Raw genomic sequence first — 20940 nt, 5'->3', positions numbered from 1 at the left:
ACAATAAAATAGATAAACCTTTGGTTAATTTAATTAAAAAAAAGAAAGAAGAAAACCAAATTACTAGTATCAAGAATGAAAAGGGTGAAGCTACCACCAAGGAAGAGGAAATTAAAACAATAATTAGGAATTATTTTGCCCAACTATATGCCAACAAATTTGACAATCTTAGTGAAATGGATACATATTTACAAAAATATAAATTGCCCAGATTAACTGAAGAGGAAGTAAAATACTTAAATAACCCCATCTCAGAAAAAGAAATTGAACAAGCCATTGATGAACTCCCTAGGAAAAAATCTCCAGGGCCAGATGGATTTACATGCAATTCTATCAAACATTTAAAGAACAATTAATTCCAATACTATATAGACTATTTGGGAAAATAGGTGAAGAAGGAGTCTTACCAAATTCTTTTTATGATACAAATATGGTGTTGATACCTAAACCAGGAAGAGTCAAAATAGAGAAAGAAAATTATAGACCAATTTCTCTAATGAATATAGATGCAAAAATTTTAAACAAAATACTAGCAAATAGATTGCAGCAACTTATCACAAGAATAATACACTATGACCAGGTAGGATTTATACCAGGAATGCAGGGTTGGTTCAATATTAGGAAAACTATCAGCATCATTGAGCATATCAACACCAAAACCAACAGAAACCACATGATCATCTCAATAGATGCAGAAAAAAGCTTTTGATAAAATACAACACCCATTCCTATTAAAAACACTAGAAAGCATAGGTATAAATGGAGTCTTCCTTAAAATAATAAATAGCATATATCTAAAACCTTCAGCAAGCATTATATGTAATGGGGACAGGCTAGAAGCATTTCCAATAAGATCGGGGTGAAACAAGGATGTCCATTATCACCACTGTTATTCAATATTGTACTGGAAACCTTAGCTTTAGCAATAAGAGAAGAAAAAGAAATTGAAGGCATTAGAATAGGCAAAGAAGAAACAAAGCTATCACTCTTTGCAGATGACATGATGATATACTTAGAGAATCCTAGAGAATCAAGTAAAAAACTACTTGAAATAATAAACAACTTTAGCAAAGTTGCAGGCTATAAAATAAACCCACATAAATCATCAGCATTTCTATATATTACCAACAAAGCCCAACAGCAAGAGATAGAAAGAGAAATCCCATTTAAACTTACTGTAGACATTATAAAATATTTAGAAGTCTACCTCCCGGAAACAAACCCAGGAACTCTATGAACACAATTACAAAACACTTTTCACACAAAAAAATCAGATCTAAATAATTGGAAAAACATCAGTTGCTCATGGGTAGGCCAGCTAATATAATAAAAATGACAATCCTACCTAAGCTAATTTACTTATTCAGTGCCATACCAATCAAACTACCAAAAAATTATTTTATAGAGTTAGAAAAAACAATAACAAGATTCATTTGGAAAAACAAAAGGTCCAGAATATCAAAGAAACTAATGAAAAGAAATGCAGGGGAAGGTGGCCTAGCAATTCCAGATCTTAAATTGTATTATAAAGCAGCAATCATCAAAACTGCTTGGTACTGGCTAAGAAATAGGGAGGTGGATCAGTGGAATAGGTTAAATATGCAAGACACAGTAGTCAATGGCTATAGTAATCTATTATTTGATAAACCCAAAGACCCCAGCTTCTGGGATAATAATCCACTCTTCGAAAAGAACTGCTGGGAAAACTGGAAAAGAGTATGGCAGAAACTAGGCATAGACCCAAATCTCACACCACATACCAAAATAAAGTCAAAACGGTTTCATGACTTAGATATAAAGGCTGATAGCATAAGTAAACTGGGAGAACAAGGAATAGTTTACCTATTAGATCTATGGAGAACAGAAGAATTCATGACCAAGCAGGAGATAGAGAACATTATGAAAAGCAAAATGGATAATTTTGATTACATTAAATTGAAAAGTTTTTGCACAAACAAAGCCAATGCAACTAAGATTAGAAGGAAGGTAGAAAATTGGGAAAGAATTTTTACAACCAGGCTCTCTGATAAAGGACTCATTTCTAAAATGTGTAGAGAATTAAGAAAAATTTATAAGAATACAAGCCATTCCCCAATTGATAAATGGTGAAAGGATATAAACAGACAGTTCTCAGATGAAGAAATTAAAGTCATTTAGACTCATATGAAAAAATGCTCTAAATCGTTATTGATCAGAAAAATGTAAATCAAAACAACTCTGAGGTACCACATCACACCTATCAGATTCGCCAACATGACAAAAGAGGAAAATTATAAATGTTGGAGAAGATGTGGGAAATTTGGAACACGAATACATTGTTGGTGGAGTTGTGAAATGATCCAACCATTTTGGAGAACAATTTGGAACTATGCCAAAGGTACAAAAATGTGCATACCCTTTGATCCAGCAATAGCACTTCTAGGGTTATATCCCAAAGAGATCAAACAAATTGGAAAAGGACCGAAATGTACAAAAATATTCATAGCAGCTCTTTTTGTGGTGGCAAAGAATTGGAAATTGAGAGGATGTCTCTCCACTGGGGAATGGCTGAACAAGTTGTGGTATATGAATGTAATCGAATACTATTGTGCTATAAGAATTGATGAACAGGCTGACTTCAGAAAAACCTGGAAAGGCTTTTATGGTCTGATGCTGAGTGAAGTGAGCGGAACAAAGAGGACTTTGTACACAATAACAGCAACATTATACGATGACTAATATTGTTAGACTGAACCCTTCTCAGCATTACAAGGATCTAGGACATGTCCAGAGGCCTCGGGATGGAAAATGCTGTCCAAATCCAAAGAAAGAACTATGGAAGTTGAATCACCATCATTTATTTTTACCTTCTGTTAAGTTTTTTTTTCATCTTTCTGATGGTTCCTCCTATTGGGTTTGATTTTTACTTACAACTTCACTAATGTGAAAATATGTTTACTAGGAATGTAAATATAAAGCCTATATCAGATTGTGTGCTGTCTTGGGGAGGGTGGGGGGAGGAAGGGGGAGAAAAACTTTCAACTTAAAAGCATATGGAAGTGATTGTTGATAAATGAAAATAAATTAATAAAATTTTAAAAATATTAAATGGTTATATACATTATTGTAGATAAGAGCCAAGAACCAGTTACTGAATTCTGTTCTGTGGAAAATACTGATCTTATGACGAGTTCCTGTATTCAGTTAGGTTTTCTGGTATATTCTGAGCCAAATTCAGTTTTTCAAATGTCTTTGCAAAAATTGATGCACCCATCCAAAAGGTTTGTTTTAATATCGTTGTATTTATCTTACCTACAATATTAGCTTCAACAGATTCTGGTGACCCCCCCTCCCAAGGGGAGACATAGGGTGGGTTGCAGTTAAATCAATCAGATAAAGGCATTTCAATTGGGTACAGTAGGACAGATATTCAGATTAGTTTAGAATGCTTAGTTAAGCCTTATGGGGCTTGTATAAAATCCATAAGCTAGTATACATTTAGTTTTGGGTGTCTGGCAATGAAGGGAGAAAGTGTTCTATCCAGGTCCTTGAGAAGGGGAAGTTAGCATTAGAACCCCAATATCACCACCACCAAATCCCTCAAGGTCTGCTATGATCCTGAAAAAAGAGTTAGTAGCCAAGTTCTGAGGGCTTACTAGTGCTAGTAGAGGTTGGGAGAGTGAGCTCATAGTCCATATACTCCATGTGCTATAAAGGTAACTTCTCATGTTCCTTAAGTAATATTACCACCCAAAACCATTGAGTAGTAGCTATCTCACAATGGCAAATTAAGCAGAACTGTTGGTTCTATTAGTGGTTAGATGAAAAGGAGAAATATCAATTTGTCTTTATATAGTGCTTTAGGATTACAAAGTATTTTGTTTTATTTTCTTTTCACAGCAACCCCATTTTACAAATGAGGACCTTGTGAGTGAGCAAAGCTAAGAGACAGGATCATGGTCATAAAGTTAATAAGTACCATAGCTAAGTCTTGAAGGTAGGTCTCCTGATTCCAGGTGTGGCATTCTTTCCACTATATCTTCTTTTATTGGTCCTCTTGACCCCCTTTTTGATGAAGGAAATGGGACTATGAATTAATTCTGCACTATCCCTCCACGATACATGTTTCATATAATAACAAGTTCTCTAGAGATGGGTTTGACTATAGCCCCTCCTATGAGTATAATCACCACTTAGGATGCTGTCCATTCACTCTCTATATGTCATTCTTAACTATCTATCTATCTATCTATCTATCTATCTATCTATCTATCTGTCTGTCTGTCTGTCTGTCTGTCTATCTATCTATCTATCTATCTCTATACACACACACATACATATATACATACATACACGTACACATATATACATGTACACATATACATATGTGTGTGTATATATGTATATATGTATATATACATATACATATATACATATATATATATATGTATGTAATATAATAATGACCTTTTATCTGTTTCAGTAGAGTATATATTCCTTCAGAATGATATGGAGCAATTTTCAAGGTTAGGATAAAATCTTTTGAGATTTTAAATGTATCATCTACAAATGCTTCTATATAATGCAGTTTAATTCAACCCAGTGTATAAGTGGACCTTTCCCCTCACCTGAAGAAAAGTTCACCTTTTTATTCCTACTGGCAACCAAAGTTTATTCATCCCAATGGTACTCTCAGTCTTATTAGCAAGTGCTGAACCTCAGCTAGTCTTGCCTCTTCTCTACTGCTTCTTGATCTTTCACACAAAGGACCTTAGATGAAAAGTGATTTTTTTGCCATATTTAGGTCTGTAAGGCAGGGGTCTGCCCATTGGGCAAGGCACTATTGAAAGAATAAAAAAAAAAAACAGTCCTCAGAATTGTCCTGAATGTTTTCACTTCCTGCTTGGATTTGACCCTGTACTTTGACTTCTGGCTCTTGGCTTGTACTTTGGATATCTTTGGATCTGTAAACACTGCTAATCCTGACCTCAACTATTGTGAATTGTCCCATGGCTGATTAATCTTTGCAATCTTATTATGTCTCCTGATCCCTTAAAGCAATACGGATTCATTCATGTCTATTCCATGCTCTGTCTTTGAATTTTTATTTAAGAGACCAGTTGAAGAGAGCTGCCCATTGTTGTAGCTACTGAAAGGAAGAGAACTAATGATTCAATAAAGAATGAAATGAATTATTTGAATCTTTATAATACTATAAGCATACAAAATGCTCTCTCCCCACCAACAACCTCATGCTACAGATGGAGGACCTATGACCCAGAAAAAAAATTTAGTGACTTAAATTTTTCTCTAACACCGGTAAGTGTTAGAGTTAGGACTTAAAACTCAGTTTTAAAATTATAACTAAACCACCACTCTATCCTTATCTTAACAAAGAAGGAACTAACCCACAGAGATTAAAAGACTTGGTCAAGGTCATAGACCAAGCTAATGGCAGATCATCTAATTTTTACTCCCACAGTCTTTTTACTAGCACAGAAAATTCATAAAGTAAATTTTCTAATGTGTGTATATTAATTTTGACCAAAGAGTAGAAGTAATCAAAATCATGCATATTTAGTTAAATTGTTATAGCTTATTTTTCAGGCATGTAGATAATCATCTGTAGACAAATGCAATATTGTTGTGAATAAGCCTCCTATAATTAGAGAATTAAGAATGACATAAATCTTATTATGTTGTTATCATCTTTACCTCCTTGGATGGGGAGGAAAAGACACATACATAATCACAGTGCAAATTACCAGTATTTATTCAGGTTACAGTTTAAAAAACTCCTGTTTTATACCTTTGAGGAATACCATCTGGACTGAAATATAGGAGCTTTCTAAATGCCTCTCTAATAACAAGAGTATGTTGAATTGATCGGAATGAAGAGTTTTTCTTTCTCCAATCATGAAAGCAGGAATGGAAGTAATTTGTATAATTTTAGCTGCTGTATTATTTTATGTAAAAGGACACAATTTCTTTCAAGCTACACTCCAGACTCTCTGGGAATACATATTACTGTCAAGGTGCACATCTGGAATTTATTGCCTGGATAACCTTCTTGCCTGCCAAATTGTCTTTTTCACTGTTCCCAACACTTTGGAATATTTTGCTTTCACTTGTTAATATGTCATAAACATTCAAGAACAGGCAAGAAAATCTATGACAAAAATTTTTATTTCCCACAATGAGTGGAATGGAATAAACAGGAATGAATAAATGTGTTATAGATGGAAGACAAGTAGATTAGTATTTAGATCTCTATACCAGTCTTGATATCAGTGTTAATGTTCTTTATAACATTGGGCACACCACCTACTTGTCCTATGCCTCATTTTCCTCATTCATAAAATGGAGATAATGCCCCACTTAGCTCACAGGCCCAGATAAGATTCTAAGGACATACTCTATATAAAAAGTTCGTTGAAAAGTATAAAAATATTATCATTATAATCAGCTTTATTATATAATCTTTAGGCCAGAAAATGTTAAAAATCAATTAAACACTTTATTAAGCACCTACTATATACTAGGAACTTTGCTAGGTACTGAGGATGAAAAAAAGGCAAAAATATTGGTCTCTGCCCTCAAGGAGTTCACATGCTACTGATTTAAAGAACATAGAGAGAGCTCAGTATTATTAATGTGTATTAGATTGTGTGTATTTATATATACATATATATGTATATATATATATGTATATATATATATACACACACTCACATATATACATATATATGCATATAGTGTATATGGTGTATAAGTATGGATGTGTATATATGTGCATATGTGTATGTATGCACATATACGTCTATATCTATATCTACATCTCTCTCTCTCTCTCTCTCTCTCTCTCTCTCTCTCTCTCTATATATATATATATATATATATATATATATATATATATATATATATACCTAATACACATAGAACCAATATATTCCTATATGTGTATGTGTATACATATACATACATACATACATACATATATATATGTATGTATGTATATATGTGTGTGTGTGTGTGTGTGTGTGTGTGTGTATGTGGAAATTTAAAACGAAATTGAGAGAGAAAGGCAGAAACAGAGAGGCAGCTAGGTGGCATAGTGAATAGAGTGCCAGGCCTGCAGTCAGGAAGCCTCATCCTTTTGAGGTCAAATCTGGCCTCAGACAGTTACTCACTGGGTGATCCTGGGTAATTCATTTAATCCTGTTTGCCTCAGTTTTCTCATCTATAAAATGAGCTGGAGAAGGAAATGTCAAACCACTTCAGTATCTTTGCCAAGAAAACCCCAAATGGGGTCACAGAGTTGGACATGTCTGAAATAAACAATATACATACATATAGACATATATAACATACATATACATATACACATAAATATGCAATATTGATCCATATGAAATATTGACCAGGTATTAAGATGATTCTAAGGCATAACACAATATTTGGATTATGCTTTTAATAATAAAACATGTTAAGTCATAGCAGGATGGACAATAGCAAAAAGTATCTTTTTCTCTTGTTAATGTTTTATTGGAATTAATTTAAGTGTTTGATTCTTTTTCCCATTGTGAATTATCATACAGATACCAGATACCATCATCATCATCACCATGATAGAAGATTTTGCATCTCTAGAAAATGGTTAAAATGGACAAAAGAAACTGTATTCCATTATATCATAACACTGAATCTCCAACTAAGAGAGACTAAAATGTAAAGGAGATCACAGAATCCAAAGTGGCAAAGGGCCTTCATGGGGCATGTAAGCAATTCCTTTAAACTATGTCTGCTACACTGAAACTCACTAGATTTTCTTCCTTTTATCTCTCAAATGTGGAGGGATAGTGACAAAAGAGTACCAAGAATAAGGCTAGGGTAGCGAGAAATCAGGAGTAGTCCTTTCTGATCAGAGTGTTATGATCGTTACTTCATTCTTTAGCTGAGTCCTAAAGCTCAATAGCCAAAAAAGCCATCAGCATTGATTCCTGTAACTTTTTGTGTTTGTCCATACTACATTGACTTCTTGTTCTCACTGATTTATGTATGCCCTTGCCCCACCTGTGCATATGATAATCTATATATGTCTTAAAAGAATTTCCACTTTCTCCTTTGGAAGACTTTCACTAGATCTTTTAATATTCTTTCACTACCAATGCCATGCCAGGTCTGCCCTTTCCTCATATATTATTCCTTGTTCTCATTATATAATGTGCCCATATCTTTTTCCAGTCATCTCTGGCCTTGAAAATGTCATTTATTCCACTTCTTGCCTGAAACAATCATTAGTGAAATATGCTTCATCTCATTTAATCCCATTATGAGCTTCTGAGAGGCAATGTAGCAAAGTAAGAGATGGTGTTGGGTGGATGTCAGGAAGAACTAGGTGGCAATACTTTAGGATTGTTGAAAATACTGTATAATTTTCCAGTTGGAATCTAGTCACCTCTTTTTCTCCAGTTTAATTCTGGGTTCAGATCATTGCCTTTTTGTAGTTCCTTTCCAAGAAATATGAGCTCATAGACTTACACAAAGGGCTGTTTATAGAAACTGGATGCCATGAACAATGAGATATGCATTTTTCATTAATTCATTTATTCTATGTACATTGTTAGGCCAATCTCCTTTGAATGGCCATGGATCTCCTTGAAGAATCATCATAATACTTTTGGAAAATGCAAACTACACTATGCCATTCACAAATAGGAATACATGGAGGACTTCTCCATTTACAAGAAGTTTTACTTCTATTTGGAATCTTCAAGGTATATCTGCCATGACAGTCATGAAACACTCTGATGAGTAGACATTTCTATCTAAAATACATTACTTGATGTTAATAATCATTGACTCATTGGAGAAATGACTACTAAAGATTCTTATGTGATTTGAACATATGCATGAGAGGTATGTAATCAAAGAAGCTTCAAAATTTTGTTCTAACAAGTCTTTTGTATTTTGTGTGAACAATAAAGAAGCAAACATCTACTTTTCTCTACCAATTATAAAATATTTCCTATACACTTTTCATATTTTAGTCAAGGATTCATGTTATTTGAATGGGTTATTCTCATAAATATTTTATACTTAGAAAGGAGGCTTACATAGTTACTTATGTCTTCTCAATAACTTAAAAATAATACTACCAATTCTTCTCTCTGTTTTTATGATATTCTCTCTCTTTTGAGAAATCTGGGAAATTATTGCCTGAGAATCTTCGGGCTTGTGCTGCTTCTAATATGGATTGATTCTAATTAGTTTTTCATATCCAACTGTTCTGAATTCCATCTTATTAAGTGGTATTTCAATTTACATTCTAGTATAGTGCAAATTCCTTGAAAAAGGACTGTTTCAATTTTGTCTTCATAACCTTGGTATTTGTCACAAAAATAAATGCCCAATAAATGCTTGATGAATTGAATTAAATATGCATATTAGTTGCTTTGATCTTAGAACAAAATTCAATGGTGCTACTACCATAAATTATAAGAATGAATAATTATAGAAACAACAGCAAACTTTTTCTACCTTGCATCTATCTTCCTTGCCAAATTCATCTACAAATACTGTTAGGATTCCATAGTTTAGTGAGGTCTCATGCCAAGCTTTATAAAAACTTATTTTCCTTTCCCATGCTTTTTAACATTTTATGAGGTAATACTGCTCAAAAATTTTCAACCATCCTCCCCCTTAGTATTTGTCAAACAATATTATATTGTAAACTGGTATTGCTCTTGGCTTCCACATTTCTTTCTTTGAAAAGATCAAGTATTTGCTTCCTATGGAAGTTTCTAAGATTTTTTGGCTATGAATTGTGGATATTGTCCTATAGTTCTAAACTTTGACAAGAAATGATGATAATCAGAGTCAGTGTCTTTACCTTTACCTTGAAATAATTGAAACCAACTTGGCCAACTCCTTTATCTGCCTTTCTAAGTAGGTGTTGTGTGAATATTGATGTATGTGAATGTTGATGTAACACAATTCCTCCAGTAGTATATCATTCTATAAATCCTTGGTCTGTGGACAAGATCTTAGATTTATTCCATCAGAAGTTAAATTAATGTTTATAGATGTTCTAAAAACTGTAATTCTCAGTACCCTCTATTCTTCTTCCTTTTATCTTGCCACTATTGTGTAGGGGGTAACAGAAAGCTTCAACAAGACTATTTTGTGTATTTATCTTCTTCATGGGTTTTGATAACAGAGCAATCTACAGAAACAAATATAAGTATCTATCAATACCTTCAAATCAGAGAAGTTTTCCAGGGCCTAAATCATCATCAACTTCAAATCTGCATTTTTCAGACATATTTAAAACCAAGTATCTGGACAGCTTCAAACCTCCAAAGTATGTCTTCCTATAGGAAGAGAATAATAATTTATATAATACCTACTATAAGGCAGACAGGTAGCTAGGTAGCACAGTGGATAGAGTACCAGGTCTGAGTCAGGAAGACCTGAGTTCAGATCTGATCTCAGACACTTATAGCTGTGTGACCCTAGAAAAGTCACTTAACTGTGTTTGCATCATCTGTAAAATGAGCTGGAGAAGGAAGTGGCAAACCACCTCAGTGTCTTTGCCAAGAATACCCAAATGGGTTCATGGAGAGTCAGACAAGAATGAAAAACAACTGAATAACAACAATACTATGTGCCAGATACTGTGCGAAGTGATTTACACATATAATCTCATTTAATTCTCACAATAGCCTTATGAGATAGCTGCTATTATTTTTTACATTTTACAGTTGAGGAAACTAAGGCATAGTGTGGTGAAATGACTTGTACAGTCACACAGTTAGTAAATGTCTAAAAGATTTGACCTTAGGTCTTCCTGACTATTGGCCCAGTGCTCTCCATTCACTATGCCTTTTAGATGCTCCATAAGAAGGCATATCATAGACTTGATATTCAGAATTTCAAGAGAACTATATTCAGTCAAGGGATTTCTCTCTCTCTCTCTCTCTCTCTCTCTCTCTCTCTCTCTCTCTCTCTCTCTCTTTCTCTCTCTTTCTGTGTGTGTGTGTGTGTGTGTGTGTGATGGAATCCTTTGACAATACAGTGAAGCCTAGGGACTCTTTCTCTGAATTAAACTCATGAAATAAAATATAATGGATTATAAAGGACAGAAATTATGTTGAAATGCAGATATCAAAACATTGTAAAAAACAATAACATAAGTGTGGATTCCAGGTAAAGAATTCTTTAGGTATTCTGCTGCTGTGCAACCCAAAGGATGGAGATAATATCTTCGAAAAGTTTATGGTAAAAAAGAAAACTTGCAAAATGAGGTTATTTTAATAACATTTTTATTTGAAGATTATCATATTGGAATAACAGTACCAGCTCCCAACTTTTCCTAATGGGTCACACACTTTCCCATCCTTATTTTATCATACTTATCAAAATAAGATAATTGTAATAATGGTAATTATACTTTGCATTTCCGTTGTGATTTCTATAGTAATAAAATGATTTTACATCTTTTCTTTTATTTCAATCTCACAGTAACATTGTGAAGTATTAGGTAAAGTCATCATCTTATCAGTGGGTAACCTGAAATACCAAGGAGTTAACTGACATAGTTCATACTTCTGGTTGACACTAGGACCTGGAGGATTAGAATTCAGGATGGTTCTCAGCCCTGACCCGACATCATGTGGTACTTCTATTCCATCTGGGTTTATGCCTCATGAATGATTGTGCTTTAGGCATTTTATTCCTCACCGCCCCCACTGCTCCCAAACCTTCTCTCCCCACACCCCTAGGAAGGGCAAAGCAATTGGTCATAGCAATTTCCTCTGTCATACTACCTTACCTCACAGAAGGTAACTTCCAACTTTAAGCTGTTACCTACTTTTCACAAACTTACATCATTACTTTCAGGAGCTAACACAAGCTCATATATCTCATCATCAAGGTTAATTTTTCTTACAATTGTTTTCTCAGTAGAAACAATTGACAAATGAGAAAGCTACCCTAGTCTTGTTTATAATCTCAAATACTTTTAATTAGTTTTAGCACTAAAAACTTGCTTCACACAATGCCAGGCTGCTATTCTTCAGCCCAAAATATCTTCAGCCTCTTTACACTCTTCCAAGTCCATTAAGACACAAAGTGAAAATTGGCATTTCTTTCATGGAAAAAAAAAAGATCAATGTGTACCAATACACTCACTCAATCATTCAACAGGCATTTATTAAATTCTAATGTGCCACAGACCTGGTTTTAAAAACTGGGTGTCCAAAGAAAAAAACAAAAAAGAGTCCTTGTTCTAAAGGTGCCCATATTCTAATGAGAGGGACAGTATGTATTCATCAATATATAGAAGATAGAAGCAGAGTAGATGAAAGGGAATATAGAGGATATGGTACTAACAGTTCATGGTGGTGGTGATAATGAAGCAACCAAGGAAGGCTTCCTGTTGGCAGTGGTATTGTGTGAGCCATAGATTCTAAGATTTGAAGGTTGAGAGGGAGAACATTCCAAATATCTAGAACAGCCAATTGGCACAAAGGCAAGGAGATGTCAGATGGAATATGATGTGTGAGCAACATCAAGGACAGCTAGCAAGATCACTGAGTATAAAAGGAGAGCATAAGATAACAGGAATGTAGGGAGTCTCATTTGTGAGAAATTTTAGGTACCAAAGGAAAAACTTCATATGTGTTCTTGAAGGAAATAGGAATTAGAGTCTATTGCGGAGGGGTGTCATATCAGATCTAGGCCTTAGAAAAATCATTTTGATAGCTGTGTAGAAAATGGAAAGGAATAGGAAAAGACCAGGCAGGGAGACAAATTAGAAGGCTTTGAAACAAGTTGGAGGGCAGGGAATGAGGACCCAAACTGGACTGGTAATCGTGTGAGTTGAGGAAAAGAGAACTACAGAAGAGATGCTGAAGAGAAAAAAAAAATGCAAGATTTGACAGCTGATTAGATATGTGAATGAATGGGAGGAGCTGAGGAGTACTTTGAGGTTGTAAAGCTGGGTAATTAGAATGAATGCACTCAACAGTAATAGAGAATGAAATTCTTAAGAAGAAACATTATTTTGGGAAAGGATAAATTCTGTTTGGTACGTATTAATTTGAGATGCATACAGAATATCCAATCCAAAATTATCAACAGGAAGATTGTGACACTGTTTTGGAACTCAGAAGAGAGATTAAATTAGATAAATAGATCTGAAATTCATCAAAATAGAGATGGCACTTGAGCCCATGGGACCTGATGAAATAATGAAGTAAGAGAGCATATAGAGAAAACAGGTTTCAGACCGGAGCTTTGGGGATACCTACAGTTAGTAAGCATGACAGGATGAAGATCCAAAGAAAGGAATTGAGAAAGAATGGTCAGATGAATAGGAGAAGAGCCAATAGAGAGCAGAATCATAAAAAAAAAATATCAGACAGGAGAACATATCCAAAAGGAGAAGTTAGTCAATTTATTAAATGCTGCAGAGAGGTTAAGAAGGATACAGTTCAAGAAGAGGACATTAGATTTGGCAGTTAAGCAATCATCAGTAACTTTACAGAAAATAGGTGCAGCAGAATTATGAGGCTGGAAGCCAGAATGCAGAGGTTTAAAAGTAAGAACAGAGAAAGTGGAAACAATAGTTGTAGATGAATTTGTCATGTGCCAGCTTACACATACACACACATATACACACACACACACACACACACAGAGAAAAGAAAAGGAAAGAAGAAAAGAAAAAAGGAGAAGAGAGAAAAAAAGAGAAAAGAAAATTAACCTCTGTGCACAAAGCAGCAAGTTGTAAATCCTCTGGACTCCTAAAGTCTTTCCAACATGTGTTAACCAAACAGGGTGTGGTAGTGAATAACATTTCAGCATGATGAGGACCAACTTGTTGTCTCAGATTCAATAGGCCATTCTTTCCCAGAAGGCCTTATATTGTAAAACTATTTAATGTGTGATCCCCTGAATGGTATTACGTATTTGAGGGGAGGATGGCAAGTACTCTTGGTGAAATATATGTCCCTCATCCCCCTGCCAATAATGCTTCAAATTCTACCACTAGAGATTTAACACTTTGGAGTTAGGCATTGTCCTTTATTAAAATATGAATATCTATGAGAAGGCTCAGACATTAAATTACATATGTGAGGAACCACTGTTTCATCCATGAAGCCTTTTCCAGTGACACTAGTTCTTAATAATCTATTCCTTCTTTGATCTGTTGATTCTTCTTCTTTTTTTTTTAGTGTGTGCACTTTTATTTGAACTTGCTTTTAGTTAGTGTGCAAGTGAACCTCCTTCCCTCTCCCAAGTACTGTCATCAGTCTTATAAAACTCCTGAGGAGATTGTAAAGTCTTCATTCATATCGATGTTGGGGTCAGTGAGGGAATTTAGAGCACCATTCATTATGGCTGTAACAATTTAAAAAAAAAGAGCAAGTATTAAGACAGAAGATACATTTTTTTAAGGATAACATAATTTACATGTAAAATAATACTAGTGCCTTATCTTCTCCCTCTTTCCCTGGTCTGAGTTTATGTTAAGTAGCCAATTTCTGTAGAGAGGAACAGCTTTCATAGAGGCAAATAACTCTCTGTAGCAATGCATTACACGGTATTTGGAATGACTATTAAAAATTAGCAAACAAATATCTACAGAGTCTTGAAGATGCACTATAGAACTTTGGGGATATTTGTCTCCAACATACTTTGACTACTCATCACCTTCACTGTTCCAGTTTTTTAAATCCTGAGCCAAGGGCTAAAAACAAACAAAGCCATGGCAATGCAATCTCTTTTTTGGGGGTATGATTATCATGTCATACCTTTTGCCAAAAAAAAAAAAAGGAAACAGTTCATTTAGAAACATTTGCTGTGTATAATGCATGGCCAAGATTCATCATGTTCCTGCTTGCTGATCCAGATCTTTTGGAAGGTGGAGAGAGAGGCCAGGATGGAACCTCCAGTCCAGACAGAGTATTTGCGCTCAGGTGAAGCGATGATCTTGATTTTCACTGTACTGGGGGCTAGGTCTGTAATCTCCCTTTGTGTCTTGTCAGCAGTGCCTTGGTACATGGTATTATCACCAGACAATATTACATTGGCATACAAATCTTTACAGATGTCAACATCACAGTCCATGACTGGGTTGAAGGTAGTTTCATGGATTCCACAGGATTCCATACCTAAGAAAAATGATTGGAAGAGAGCTTCTGGGTACCAGAACCTCTTGTTGCCAATGGTGATAAGTTGACCAGCAGGAAGCTCTTTTCCAGAGAAGAGCTAGATATAGCAGTGGCCATCTCCTGTTCAAAGTCTAGGGCTGGCTACATAATGCAGCTTCTTGATGTCGCACACAATTTCCTGCTCAACTGTGGTAGTGAAACTGTACCCTCTCTGGGTCAGGATCTTCATGAGGGAGTCCATCAGATCACAGCCAGCCAGATCCAGATGGAGAATGGTTGGGAAAGGGCATAACTTCATAGATGGGCACAGTGTGGGTCACACCATCACCAGAGTCCATCACAATACCAGTGGTGTGACCATTGGCATATAGGCATAGCACAGCCTGGATGACAAAGTACATGGTCAGGGTATTGAAAATCTCAACCATAATCTGTGTCATCTTTTTTCTATTGTCTTTGGGGTTCAGGGGGCTTGTGCAAATAGCTTCAGGGGTCACATGGATCCCATTATAGAAAGCATGATGCCAAATCTTCTCCATGTCCTCCAGTTGGTGGCAATACTATGTTCAATGGGGTACTTCAGGGTCAGAATACCTCTCTTTCATCCCACCTATAGCTGTCTTTCTGGCCCATACTCACTATCAAACCCTGTCTGGGGTGCCCAACAATGGAAAGGAAGATACACCAAGTGGCATCATCTCCTGCAAAGCCAGCTTTGCATATTGTCAAGCCACTCTCAGTAAAGAGGGCAGCAATATCCTCATTCATGGTGAACTTTGAAACAGCAAGTTTAAACCCTTAAGAGAGAGAGGAGGTGGTGCTGCACCTAGAGGCATGTGCATGCGGAGAAGAGCTTTCATCTCTCCTATTGATTCTACAATCAAAACCAGTCATGACTATTCACTATTTTTAATGACATTATTTGCCCATCAATAAGCTTGCAAGCTTCTTGAGGATAAGAAATATTTATCCTACCATCTCTCTTTTCCCACAGTCCTAGGAACTTAGTAAGCATTTGATGATGTCTTATCGGTTGATCAAATCCTAACTTAGCTTGGATCAGTTTATCAGAATATTTCTGACTTGCCAAAAACCAGTTTTGAATGAATGAAGGGGGTATGGATTTTCTTAAGAGATAGCACAGATACTTAAAATAAATGTGGAAAAAAGGAGGGGGGGAGCATTTATTAAGCAATATCTATATGCCAATTAATGTGCAGAGGAATCTAAGGAGACTTACCAAGAAAGACAGGACTCCAGAAAGAGGAAGCTGAAAGCCAGAAATCTACCTTCTTCACAGTTTCTTCTTCTTCTTCTTCTTCTTCTTCTTCTTCTTCTTCTTCTTCTTCTTCTTCTTCTTTTCTTCTTCTTCTTCTTCTTCTTCTTCTTCTTCTTCTCCTCCTCCTCCTCCTCCTCCTCTTCTTCTTCTCCCTCTTCTTCTTCCTCTTCCTCCTCCTCTCCTTCTTCTTCCTCTTCTTCCTCTTCCTCTTCCTCCTCCTCCTCCTTCTCCTCTTCTTCTTCTTCTTCTTCTTCTTCTTCTTCTCTTCTTCTTCTTCTTCTTCTTTCTTCTTCTTCTTCTTCTTCTTCTTCTTCTTCTTCTCTTCTTCTTCTTCTTCTTCTTCTTCTTCTTCTTCTTCTTCTTCTTCTTCTTCTTCTTCTTCTTCTTCACCAGTTCTGCATCCTCAGTCTCTCTAGCTCAACACGTGAAACTCTTTCATAGAAGCAATAAAAACTTAAATTTTCTAGCCTTTCCAGCTCAGCAGGGCTTTCATACTCCCCAAATCATTTATATTCCTAGATGACTGAGCATTCCTATTCCATCCCTACATGGTGTTTCCTGACTCAAACCTCACCTGATTACTACTAACCCAGATAAATTCATTTGATCTCAAATGAAGCAAAACCCCTCTTTTTTCTGTAAGTCAAATCTGGTACATTCCATAAATCAAATCTACCTATACCTGGATGCAGAACTTATGAAGGCAGTACTTGGACGTGGCAGTGGACCAGTCTGGGCCTTACTTTTATCATCTACAAAACAGAAGTCCCCTGAAAATGAGACAGTGTATACAACTGTTTTTGACTCATCTTTAAAATGTGAATGTCAGTGTATTACTCCATAAATTGTAGCATTCTTTTTAAAAATCATCTTTAATTTCATTTTATTATTGTTTTCTATATAATAAATTGATAATAATATTTCTTCACCTATGTGGATTTGGCTATAAAATATCTGACTATCCAATAGCATACATGTTTTTAAAGAGGTTTTCATTTCAGCTTCATGAGTATCTTCTGATCCCATGAGAAAGGAAGAAGTTCCTCAATTAACCTAGCAAATGAGCTACTGTGCCAATGTCAGCAAAATGTCATAGATTTGTGTAAGGTGTTGGAAGACAATGAAATAGCACAAATGCCCATGGGAAATGCAGATCAAGCTCTGAACAATTTCTATCTATACTGGGAGTCCCTGCCAGACCCTCAGGCACAGCTGGCTCACTGTCACTGCCAATATCAACAGGAATCTGGGTTAACAAGAAGCACCTTTCAACCTGGGGAAAATTACTGACAAATCAGGAGTAAGAAGAAGATTATATTATAATAGACTGGCCTTACACATTTGAAATCATAGGATTTAGAGAAGGAAGTAAGCTAAGTGACCATCTAATTCAACCCTCCTCATTATATAGATGAGTAAAAAGTGGCCCAAGGGTGGAGAAGCAGGTTTCCCAAGATTACATATGTTGGAAGCAGCTGAGCCAGGATCAGAATTTGGATTCTCATTCTAAATCCACAGCTATTTGGTCAAAAGTGAAAAGTAGAGAAATTGTACAATGTTTGTTTTCATTAATGGAAATCAGCACTTCTTTCTCCACTCTTTCTAATGTTGTAACAACCTTAGATACAGAGAATGGACCTATAATTTCATTGCTGCTTGGGCCTTCCAGATGAGGAAATACCTAAAACCAATGAAAACTGGCTCCTATATAGAACTGAAAATTTTAAAGACTTACCTACACCACCAAGACATTGAGATGCATCCAAGGTTATACAGCCAGTGTGTTTCAGAGATGAGTTTTAGATTCTGGTAATGTGGCACCAAGGCCAGATCTTTATTTATTATGAAATAGCTGCTTCTAGCTTATCAGCAAAGAAAAAAAATGGTATAAAATATAAAAGTTCAGAAGCATAAAATACAGGTAGAAAAAATACTAGAAATCATTGAGACTAATTTTACAGATTTCCTCATATTACAGATGAGGAAATCAAGGTCCACAGAGGGGAAGTGACTTAGGTCTGTAGCAGAATAGTGTTTAAGACAGCACTTGAACCTAGTTCACACTGTAAATTTGGTCTTTTCCATTATGCCACATTGCTAAAATAAAATAAAATAAAAGTAAGAATTACCCACCTCCCGATTTTCTACTCTAATCACCCAAGGTAGTCCTGAGGCTGCTGGGAGAAAAATATTGTCAGTCATAATCAACCCATATTTATTACATGCTATAGGGTTGATGACACAGAGGCAATACATAGATGATAATTAATTGTACATTCCGAGAGAGAGAGAGAGAGAGAGAGAGAGAGAGAGAGAGAGAGAGAGAGAGAGAGAGAGAGAGAGAGAGAGAGAGAAAGAGAGAGAGGGCTCCATTTTTTTATCCTCCACACAACATGTAATTCAATTATAATGACAATTTAAAAATAATGCAGAATTTTACAATGACATTGCTTTGCCATCATTAATTAATGCATTCTCTCAAGGATACACATTTTATGCTTCAGGTCCCTTCAGTCTTTCTGACTCTCATAATTATAAGAAAATCATTCAGCAGTCAGGAAGTCTTAGTGGAAACATTACAACACAGGGCTTAGGGTCAGGTTGGCCTGGATCTGATTGGATTTGCCCCAGGAGTTAGAGAAATTTTCAGACGTGGAGTTCAGGTTGTTATTTTTCCCATAAAAGTCATTTTTTATAGTCTATATTATTGGAGATTAGAAATTACTGAGTATATGAAGGTTATTTCCACTCAAATGTGAATAGTTACATACTTTATCAACTCTGCTCCCTGGCATTTCCCATGTAATACTATCTATGTCTTTTAGCAAATTCATTTGGCTGTCTGTCCCAAAGTTTGACATTCTAAGATACCCCAATAAATCACAGAGAGAAACAGAACAGAAAAATACAGTGTTTTCCTTCTCTTCTTTGTCTTGAGAAAGTTGCCAAAGGACCTCTCCTCCTACCTTACTCCTAAGAACTTTGGAAATAAGAAATAATAAAGGGTATGGTTTCCAAGCCACCTAAAACAATGGATTGATGACTGTCTTAGGTCATTTTGTGAGCTTAAAGGAGGCTTCCACAAAATAATAAGACCAATCAAGGCACAAAGCAATAAGCTTTTATTATCTCACTTTTAATTCACAAGCCAGAAGGCATAATACAGGAAACCTGGAAATGGGAGCATGAGAGCAGGAGTTATAAGTGACTGATTTGAACAGGGTAGTATTTGGTTTTGGGGTGTGATGGACTTCAGGCAATAACAGGATAAGAAAGGCAGATGGGATCATTAACGATCATGGGACAAGGTTCTCCTCAGACTTCATACACTCTGCATTGCCAGAGATTTGCCATTCTTCCTGAGCAATTTCTGAGGTTGACAGAATCTTGTATCTTCCATACCAGAGAAGTTCATTGCACAGACAAAAATCAGGGATAGGAGAATTCTCACTCAAGTGCATCTGATGTTGTAATACAGAGATGTTAGGAAATGGTCCAGGAAACTCCAACTTCCATGAGAAAGCAGGGAATATGAGGATAAAAACATGCACAGATAGAAACAAGAGGGATCCTATTTCAAGTGCTTATATAGGTCAATCTCTCTCTCTCTCTGTATACATATGTCTATGTACATAGACACATGTATATGTGTATACACACATGTGTATATATGCACATGTATATATGTACACACACATATACATATATTTATGTGTGTGTGCCTGTGTATTTTTGTATGATCACAACGGAATTAAAAACAACATTTTAACATTCCATTGTGGAAAACAATAAAATGCTTCTTACAAATAATGCACCAAAAATTGAACAAATTTATCATATGAATAATGATATTCTTACATGTATTTATAGCTAATTTAGAGGATGTACATCATGACATATTTTTATATCTCTGATTCACTTTCATTACCATAAAATTTCAGAATTTAAAGGGACCTCAGTGGTAAGTAATTGTTGTGAATTGTGCCCTTGATCTAAATATATCTATCATAGGTACTATAGATAAAGTTGTGGTTTGGGATCCTTAAGAGCCAAATGGAAATGTTTTGGAAAAGTCAGCTTAGATTTATCTTTGTTAAATGTCATGTTAGTAATATTTAACCAAATAGTCACTTACAGGTGTAGGTAACATGTGGCCTTGAGGCTATGGGTTTCCCACCCATGGAACCTATCAAAGTCACTTAGACTACTAATTCTATTACCTAATAAGTTAATTATCCCTACCTTGAGTATGTAATCTTAAAATCTGACAAGCATATCATGAATTTCCTCATTTGTAGATTAAAAAAAAAACACCTCTATCACACATACTTCCATCCAGGTTAATGTTGATGAACTAATCAATTTTCTTTAGTTCCAGTTAATTTGCCAAAATGAAAGTTATTTATTTGTAATATTATATAATTCACATCTTTTATATTGTCCATAAGTATAGTATGCTACTTTTATTTGCCAAATTCCTTACTAAATTTCAAGGATACTATG

General features: G+C 35.4%; 1 pseudogene; it reads right to left on the bottom strand.

The window, feature by feature from the left end:
• Positions 1 to 14832: 14832 nt before the first annotated feature.
• On the bottom strand, positions 14833 to 15926 carry LOC110192122 (actin, cytoplasmic 1 pseudogene; annotated as a pseudogene).
• Positions 15927 to 20940: the final 5014 nt, after the last annotated feature.

Source organism: Phascolarctos cinereus, unplaced genomic scaffold (genome assembly GCF_003287225.1).
Source record: "Phascolarctos cinereus isolate Bilbo 61053 unplaced genomic scaffold, phaCin_HiC Scaffold_726;HRSCAF=1367, whole genome shotgun sequence".
Lineage (NCBI taxonomy): Eukaryota > Metazoa > Chordata > Mammalia > Diprotodontia > Phascolarctidae > Phascolarctos > Phascolarctos cinereus.
This window is presented reverse-complemented; position numbering and strand designations above follow the sequence as displayed.